The following is a 9,203-nucleotide window of genomic DNA, read 5'->3' on the forward strand; positions in this document are numbered from 1 at the left end:
TTGGTTCCTCCTCCGCCAACCGCAGTACTGCACTCCCTGCTCCGCAGCTTCCAATGAAACACTTGTTCATACAGGTCTGGGAAGGAACTGAAGATTCTAGGCTGGTGAGTAGGTTGCAAACAATAACCTAGTTGACGCTCTCTAAGGAAAGGTTTTATTGGGAGCTACCGAGGTGTGTGGCGACATAGTCCTGGAGGTACGAAAATGTCTCCTGGGTGCAGTACAACCGTATTCTGTTGCTCTTTGGTGTAGCTATTTTGGGGAGGGAGGGTGAACTTTTTAAAAGCGAGTTTCCGAATTTGCTTTACTTGGTTCGTTGAGCTGTACTTTGTAGACACACCGGGACTCCTCCTGGCCCACCGGTTGGCGCCCCAGGTGCAAAGACCCTTTGCACCCTCGCAGGGTGTGAAGATAATGACCAGCTGTCCTTTCCTTAGGTGCGGAAGCAACTACGAGGACTTTGACAACCTTTGCCTTCAGCGCCCTCTCTCCGACCTTACAGCCTGAAGGCTGCCGTCCCCCCAGAGGAAGGAAGGCCCTGCCCGGGAACGGGGTCCCGCTTCCAGAGGGTCTTCCGGGTCACTGCAGTCGACCTCTTTGCCGCGCCCCCCCGCGCCCCCCCCACCTCTCCGAGAGCGCTCGGCCCTTCCAGCCGCGGGACCGTACCCCCGCCGCGCAGCCTCCGGGAGCCCGGCACCCTGCGGCCAGGCCTGCCCTCCCACTGGGCCTGTCTCCTTTCCCGCTTCCTTCCGTGGCTGCAGCGGCGAGGCGGCCCGCCGGAAGCCAGGGCGGGGAAAACCAGCTAAAACTCGTTATCCGCGCGCAAGGTTGGCCGAGGAACTCCACGCGCTCATTCCGCCAGCGGGGCGCACGGGTGCACCAGGCCTGGCAGCGCTCCCGGGGAAGGGCGCCCGTCGCCTCCCGGGACCTCCCGGCGCGAGCATCGGCCCCGACCGCTGGGGGCGCAGGATGACGGCGGGCTGGGGGCACGGGCGAGCGTTCTGGAGAACGTTGTAGATCTCGAGGCGGCGTCCAGCCCGTTCTCCCCTCCCCCCTTTTTTCTCTTTTTCTTTCTTTCTTTTCTCCTTTCGCATTTTCTTCGGAGAGACTGGAGAGCTGCGGACTTCGACGCGCGCAGTTCCGTCCTCTCCTCGGCCCGCTCTTCGGGCCGCCACCTCTCCTCCTCTCGCTCGACCTCCGTGGCGCGCCTACTGTGCGCCGCGCGGGAGCCGCCCTCGCGAGGTCCTCCGCGGCCGGCCCGGCCTCCACGGGGTCGCCGGCGTGGCGCGCCCCGCTCGCAGGGGCCACGCGCGTTCCCCGGGCGCGCGCGCTTTCCCGCGGCCGCGCCGAGCCGCGCCAGCCGAGCGGCGCCCCGCCGGGCCCCCGCGTGCCCCCGGCGCCGCCGTCTCAGAGCGGCGGCTGTTCGAGGCTCCGGGGCCGCTGCTCGCGACCGAGAGCCGGGCGGAGGACGCGGCCCGGGGACAGCTAGCGCGCCGCCGCTTGCCAGGTATGGAGGTCGCCTGTCCTCAGCGCGGGCCCGCGGCCAGACGGGGCGACCGAGCGAGGTCTGTCGGGAGGCCTGGCCGCGCGGGCGCTTGGGCGCCCAGGCCGCCGTCACCCCAATTCCATTTCTCCGGAAAAGCGTCGCCGGGTTACGACCCCGAGGCTTTTCCAACGTGATGTTTGTGTAATTAACACCGTCTCCCCTTGTTTCTGAACATATTTCCTCCCCCGGCACAGCCCAGCTTTCACGCGAAAAAGCAACGGGAAGAACGTCCCAATAACCCTTTCTAATGGGAAAAAACTGCCCCTTTTGTGGAATGGTTTCTTTACAAAGCCAACAACCAACCTTATTTTCTAGTTCCAATGGCTATCCCTTTATGAGTTATATTATTAAAGAAATCCGACACTAATTGTGCCGATTTAACTTGTTAATTAGTTGCAAATAAACTATTCATTAGTGGTAAAATAAAATAAAACCCATGTGCCTAGATATCATTCCACATTCACATATTGTAGTGTCTGCATAGCATAGGCATACTAAATTAAGTTCCTAAAAGGTTTCTCCTCAGGATAAATAATTAAAATATATTCTACTTTAATTGACATTATAGAGGACATAAATGAGCTTTTCCTTTTAGAAAGAAATAGCCATTTCTAAATAAAGCTTGCAGTCTGGAGAATGGAGGCTTCAGCCAAATGAATAGTCATTACTACCTTTTCAACGACGTGGGCCTTTTGATCAGAAAAGAAATTAGCTCTAAAAAACAGACAATGGAAGCCTGCCCTGCAATAGGAAGAAAATTAGACGGCCAAGGCTCTTCACAACACCTATTTCTATAAACCATAGAGCTCCTTGCTTTTCAATTACAGCTGTTCATTTCATATAAGGAAAGGGGAAAAACAGGCCTCTAATGTAAACTCGCTTTCAACATAAAGCTTTGCTCCTGGCACACAGCCAGGCTGCCTACTTACTATTGTTTTTAGTCCTCTCATCAATTAGCTAATACTATATATTTTAAATGACTCTGAGGGTATTCACAGACTCCCTCCCCCTTCCCCACCCAGACAAAACCCAAGCTGGACTCCCATGAAAAGGCTACCATTCGGTGCACAGACACTTAAATGTATAAAGTTTAATGTTTTTATTGTTCCCCAGAGAAAAACCATATTGAAAACCCTGCTTTGTTTTTTTCCCCTATATTTCTTAGTTCATTATTGAAAAACCCAGACGAGGTGATGACAGGGGAGGGACATAAATGAGCAGCTTTCAGTATTGTTTCTAATTGTTCACAGAGCTAAATCCATCTCCAGATAATTTTTCTGTGCCTTTTAGACCACGATTTGGTTTATACATCTTTGTTTTTTAAAAATATGGATTTTGAAATTTCCTAACCCCATTGGTTTGGTGTCATTAGATATAATTTCATTTAAATAATTACAAAGTCTTCATCAGTTGGTGAAATTATCTGGCCTGCAAAAAGAAAAAAAAAATCTCGTTTGTAGGGTTTGCTGCAAAATAAAACCTTCAACATACATGCAGTAATAATATGAGGAAAATATTTGGCAGTAAGACCAGAGAGTCTTACTAAGCTTTTGGATGCATGTTCTAGAAACATCAAAATAGAGTTACAGGCCGCCGGGAAGGCTTTGCTTCTTTTCAAATTAGAGTATTTGTGTGTCTGATCTTTATAAACCTCTATGTAAATTCCTTGGAGAATTAAACAATAGTGGAATCCTATAAGGTTGGCCTGGGAACATACTGTTTAGAGTTGTGCTCGTAAGAGGCCTTAGAATCATTTTGAAAAGTTCAATTAAAGATAATTGATTCATTCACTATAAAATAAAAAAAATATTTTTACATGACTACAAAATCACTTACATAAAATAACACAATAACTGGACTTATCTCTGAGGAATGTCATTCCTTTTATCCTTTAAACCACTTAGAGATAGATAGTCTGCCAGCATAGAAGGAAGGAATGGACAAGAGTAGAGCCACTAGGATGGCTATTCAAAGAATTTCTATAGAGCAATTACAAAAAAATGTTACCAAAATGGTTCTTATGCCCGTTTTCTGCATAAGTTCCTTGTTGATGTTGCTTCCGTCTGACGGCTTCCTACCATAATTTTTTGATATCGAGTACATTAGTGTATTTGCCTTTTGCTTTTGAGCATTAACTTTTTCTGCTGCTTTGTTCAGAGGGATGTCAGAAGACTTACCAAAAGCATTTTTGCCAAAGAGCACAGACTTGCTACATCCTTGGCAGCCTGAAGAAGGGACTCTTTCTTGGCAATGAAATCCCTTGATTCTCTCTACCTGTGGGTTCCTACAATAGAGGCTAAAGTCTTACAATGCAAGTGTGAGACTGTTCCTCTTATCTGTTGCATGTGAATAGTGCCTGTTTTCAGAAAGAATTTTACAGAAGCTGGGGGAAATTGCCACCTTCAAAAGGTGAGGTTTAGTAGCAGAGGTCAGCAATGTGTGGTTGCATATCAATAACCTGGAAGTTGTCTAGACTGAGGGCTGCAGGAGTATTTTGTTGGGTCTGGTTTTATGTATTACAGCATTTAGCTTTCATTTCGGAAGGAGTAATCAAGTATGTTATGTTCTGGGCAGTTGGATTGAAATCTGAGGGAGTACCATAACTGGCAGCAAAGATACCTGAAGCTTTAACCGCAGCTTTGGAGGGGGACAATATGTTCAGGACAAGAATATAAAGAAACTTTTCTCAGGATGTTGATATGAAATAGAGCCTGTTTATACTGTCTGTATGGTTTGGGCAAGTTTTTTTTTTTTTAATTGGGGTATGATTGACATATAACATTATATTAGTTTCATGTCTATAGCATAATGATTCGGTTTTTGTTTATATTGCAAAATGATCGCCATGATAAATCTAGTTAACATCCATCACCACACGTAGTTACACATCTTTTTTCTTGTGATGAGGACTTTTAAGATCTACTCTCTTAGCAATTTTCAAATATGCTATACAGTGTTATTAACTATAGTGGGCAAGTTTACTAATCTCCATGAACCTCAGTTTTCTCATTCTAAAGGGGTGGGTAGTCAGACCTTTTGCACTGAGTTTGGGTGGAGATTCAATGAGATAATACAGTTGAAAGCACCTGGCATTGGTTTTAGCACAGAGCAAGCGCAATTAAGAGTTGTCTTGTTTTTCAGCTAGGCTTTCTTATTCTCCTGAAACAGGATTGAAAATTCCTCTAGTGTGGAGGGAGAGGGAACCATGCCACTTTTCTTACCCCTTACATGGCTTTGCACAGATGTTTGTGGAATGAATCATAGTCCTTGAGAAAGTCCTTTTTGAATGAAAGAAAAAAAATGAACTAATTACTCCATGGTTCCAATTCTGCATCATGGTCTCCCACATTTGGCACTGTCACTTGAGATTGTTCCTGTCAAGGCTCTCTAGAGAGCACTCACTGAGATGATGGGGGCTTTGGTTTGTGACAGAGGGGCCTCTTGTGTTTTAATTCTGAGATAACATAAAATATCCTTTATAATAGAGACATACTTGCTGTTAAAAATATACAATTAGTGTTATATGGATCTTAAATCTTTTATTTTTGCTTAAAATGTTTTAATTTTTTTTTTCTTTGCAAGTTCAACGGAACGTGTATTCTTTCTATAGATTGCATCAGGAGTCGTGTTGTATTAGGAGAGAAGTCTTGTTCAGATTTCATGGCTTTTATATTTTTTCCAAGGTCTCAGAAATAGGCACAATTGTCCAAGCCAAATTAAAAAAAATGAATAGTAGTACTTATCACCTGCAGAGATTAACGTCTTATCCTTTCTCATAATGACTTCTAAAAAGACTTAGAGAATTCGAAAACCATTTAATTTAATTTTTATTTTTTAGAGGTTTTATTTATCTGTTTGAGAGAGAGTGAGTGAGTGAGAGAGAGAGAGCTTGCGCGCAAAAGCCAGGGGAGAGGCAGAGGCAAAGGCAGAGGCAGAGGGTTAGGGAGAAGCAGACTCCCCACAGAGCAGGGAGCCCAGTGCTGGGCTCTATCCCAGGACCCTGGGACTGTGACCTGAGCAGAAGGCAGATGCTTAACTGAGACACCCAAGTGCCCCTACAAAAGTCATTTTTAAATAAGTAAACTAGAGGGACGCCTGGGTGGCTCAGCAGTTGAGCATCTGCCTTCCGCTCAGGTTGTGATCCCGGGGTGCGGGATCAAGTCCCACATCGGGCGGGCTCCCTGCATGGAGCCTGCTTTTCCTTCTGCCTATGTCTCTGTCTCTCTCATGAATAAATAAATAGAATCTTTAAAAAAATACGTAAGTAAACTAGAGACTTCAGTTCAGATTAAGACTAATTCTGCGGTTAGTCTGTACTGTTGGATTTGAAGAAATATCTAGCATAAGACTTGGTTGATTCCTAGTAAAATTCTAGCTGAGAGACTAGGTAGGGCTCTGACAGGTAGCGATAAAAGTGCAGCACAGAGGAATGGTTAGGAGCCCAGAGCTGGGTTTGAATCCTGTCCCTGGCCCTTAATAGAAGTTAAGCTTCTTTGAGCTTCAGTTTCATCTATAAAAATAGGAATTGATGATACTTACCCCTTGAAGTGATTGTGGAAAATAAACAAGATTATGTAAATATATATTGATTTCAGTGTCTGGTACATAGTCATGGGACTCAGTAAATCTTAGATTCTCATCATCATCATAGCAACCTCGTGAGCCATGCAGCACAGATGTGGGCAAACTTATTTAAAATGTACAAGACAAGGAAATAGTCTTAGAAAGATCAAGGGACTTGTCCAAAATGGTGGATCTTGTTAGCAAAATCATGCAAGGAAAGGATTCCTCTTGACCCATGTCCATTTGTCTTTTCACCAAACTACAATTTGCTTATACTTTGGTAGCGATTGTATTGGATTGCACAGCATACAGTGTTATTGTTATTGTATTGAGAAACATGTTATTATTTCCTCTTGTATTTAAGTAAAGTCCCTAATGATGGCCAGATGTCTTAATAAACAGTGACAAATGGCAGAGAAAGAATGAGGAGGGACCCTACATCTAGGTTGTTTCCCCAGGGGAGGGCTGGAGAGAGACATTGCCAGTTCCCAAGATGCACTAATTAGAAACATTAAAATCGACACTGAGTCAGATTCAGGATTAAATAGGTAAACCAATATGCTAGCATGAGCTTCTCAGACAGTGCACACTAATCTCTCATGGCAATGCTTATTTCCTTTCATTCTTAGAAGTTAGAAGAATCTCATATTTTGTTCATCAGCCCTACAGGTGGACTTCACATTGAAAGTCATAGCAAAGCAGTTTGATGACTGATGTCACCAGCAGTGACATCTCACTTTTCCCAGTGTTCAAGTTAATCTCTTGGCTTGGGGCAGCCCGGGTGGCTCAGTGGTTTGGCGCTGCCTTCAGCCCAGGGCCTGATCCTGGAGTCCCGGGATCGAGTCCCACGTCCGGCTCCCCGCAAGGAGCCTGCTTCTCCCTCTGCCTATGTCTCTGCCTCTGTGTGTGTGTGTCTCTCATAAATAAATAAATAAAATCTTTAAAAAAAAATCTCTTGGCTTATGTCATACACATGCAAAGATGGGTTTGCCAAAGGTCCCAGGAAATTGTAATGATGGTGACCATTTATTGAAACTTACTATAGGCGGACACTGTACACAACCTTTATAGATGTTATTGTGTCTGTTTAATCCTACCAGCTGTCTAAGGTGACACACACAGTGACAAACTTGAAGATTTGATCTCTCTCCAAATGAGGGATTCTTTCCTCTGCACTGACCTAGGAGGGCCTGGTTCCCTTGTTGCGTGATTTTGGACAAAGCCCCTTCCTCTCTCTGTATCTTACTTTTCCTCCGAGAGTGGAATGAGGGGTTTGGATTAGATGCTTCCTTTTTTCTAAAGTAGTCTCCATGCCCAACATGGGGCTTGAACTCATGACCCTGAGATCAAGAGTCACATGCTCTACCAACTAAGCCAGCCAGGTATCTCTGGCCCTTTCCCTTGTAAGATTTTGAAGATTCCAAAAGTTCTCATATGCCATTTTTAACACTCTGTAAACTGAAGTGGTCCTTGATTTTCTTTTTTTTTTACACTTGTTTTTATTTAAGTTCGATTTGCCCATATATAGTATTAACACCCATATATAGTATTTGCTCATCCCATCAAGTGCTCTCCTCAGCGCCCATCACCCAGTTACCCCATCCCCCTACCCACCTCCCCTTTTGGACCCCTTTGTTGCCCAGAGTTAGGAGTCTCTCATGGTTTGTCTTCCTCTAATTTTCCCACTCAGTTCCCCTCCTTTCCCTTATAATCCCTTTCACTATTTCTTATATTACACGTATGAGTGAAACCATATAATGTTTGTCCTCTGATTGACTTACTTCACTCAGCATAGTACCCTCCAATTCCATCCACGTCGAAGCAAATGGTGGGTATTCATCCTTTCTGATGGCTGAATAATATTCCATTGTATATATCCACATCACTTGCCATCAGGGAAATACAAATCAAAACCACAATGAGATACCACCTCACCCCAGTGAGAATGGGGAAAATTAACAAGGCAGGAAACAACAAATTTGGAGAGGATGTGGAGAAGGGGGAAACCCTCTTGCACTATTGGTGGGAATGCAAATTGGTACAGCCACTCTGGAAAACAGTGTGGAGGTTCCTCAAGAATTTAAAAATAGAGCTACCCTACAACCCAGCAATTGCACTACTGGGTACTTATCCCAAAGATACAGATGCAGTGAAATGGCAGGACACCTGCATCCCAAATTTTATAGTAGCAATGTCCACAATAGCCAAACTGGAAGGAGCCACGATGTCCTTCAACAGATGAATGGGTAAAGAAGATGTGGTCTATATATACAATAGTCCTTGATTTTCTTCAGAAATGGCTATTCTCCTAGATGGAATAGTGAAAGTTATCAGCTCCACCACCTCTGGCAGCAAGCAAAACCTTGTAGAAGTAGAACCAAGCTAGGAAAGCTAGATTCCAGATCTTTATCTACAAGTAAAGGCATTCCAGTCTGCTGTGGGATGGGGCAGGAGGAAAGCCTCGGGGGGTTGCAGTACATATGCAATGTTTTTATTCCTCTCAAATTCATATGTTGAAGCCTGACCCCCACTGTGATGGTATTTGGAGGTAGGGCCTTTGGAAGGTAATTAGTTCATGAGGATGGAGCCCTCATGGGAATGGGATTAGTGCCTTCATAAGAAGAGGCCAGAGAGCTAGCTTGCTCTCTCCCAAGTGCAGATACAATGACAAGTCAGCAGTCTGCAACCAGGAAGAGGGCTGTCACCAGAACCCGACCATGCTGGCACCCTGATCTTGGACTTCCCAGTCTCCAGAACCATGAGAAATAGGTGTCTGTCATTTAAGCCACCCAGTCTATAGTATTTTGTTATGGCAGCCTGAGCTGCCTAAAACAGGTTTGTAGAGTAGGGGGATTGAAAGGTGACCCAGAGCAATCAGGTATTGGCAGCTGCATACTCTGCATCTTACATGGGCTTTGTGGGGATTTCAGGAAGAGTAAGAATTCAGGGATCACGTGCCTGCCCCTTTCTTATCTCTTTAGCCTCACTGTTTTTTCCTCCTACCTCACCTTGCCTCTAATGCACTGTGAGGAATTGCTTCCTTAGTGTTCTTGATCAAGTTCTGCTCTTTAAAAAAAAAAAAAAAGATTTTATT

At 45.0% G+C, this 9,203-nt stretch overlaps 1 non-coding gene across 1 annotated transcript; it reads right to left on the reverse strand.

The window, feature by feature from the left end:
• Positions 1-7,420: 7,420 nt before the first annotated feature.
• TRNAK-CUU (transfer RNA lysine (anticodon CUU)) lies at positions 7,421-7,493 on the reverse strand. Its single transcript has one exon. It is a non-coding gene; the product is annotated as a tRNA-Lys (tRNA).
• Positions 7,494-9,203: the final 1,710 nt, after the last annotated feature.

The sequence above is a fragment of the Canis lupus genome, chromosome X (assembly GCF_003254725.2).
Source record: "Canis lupus dingo isolate Sandy chromosome X, ASM325472v2, whole genome shotgun sequence".
NCBI classification, from domain to species: Eukaryota; Metazoa; Chordata; class Mammalia; order Carnivora; family Canidae; genus Canis; species Canis lupus.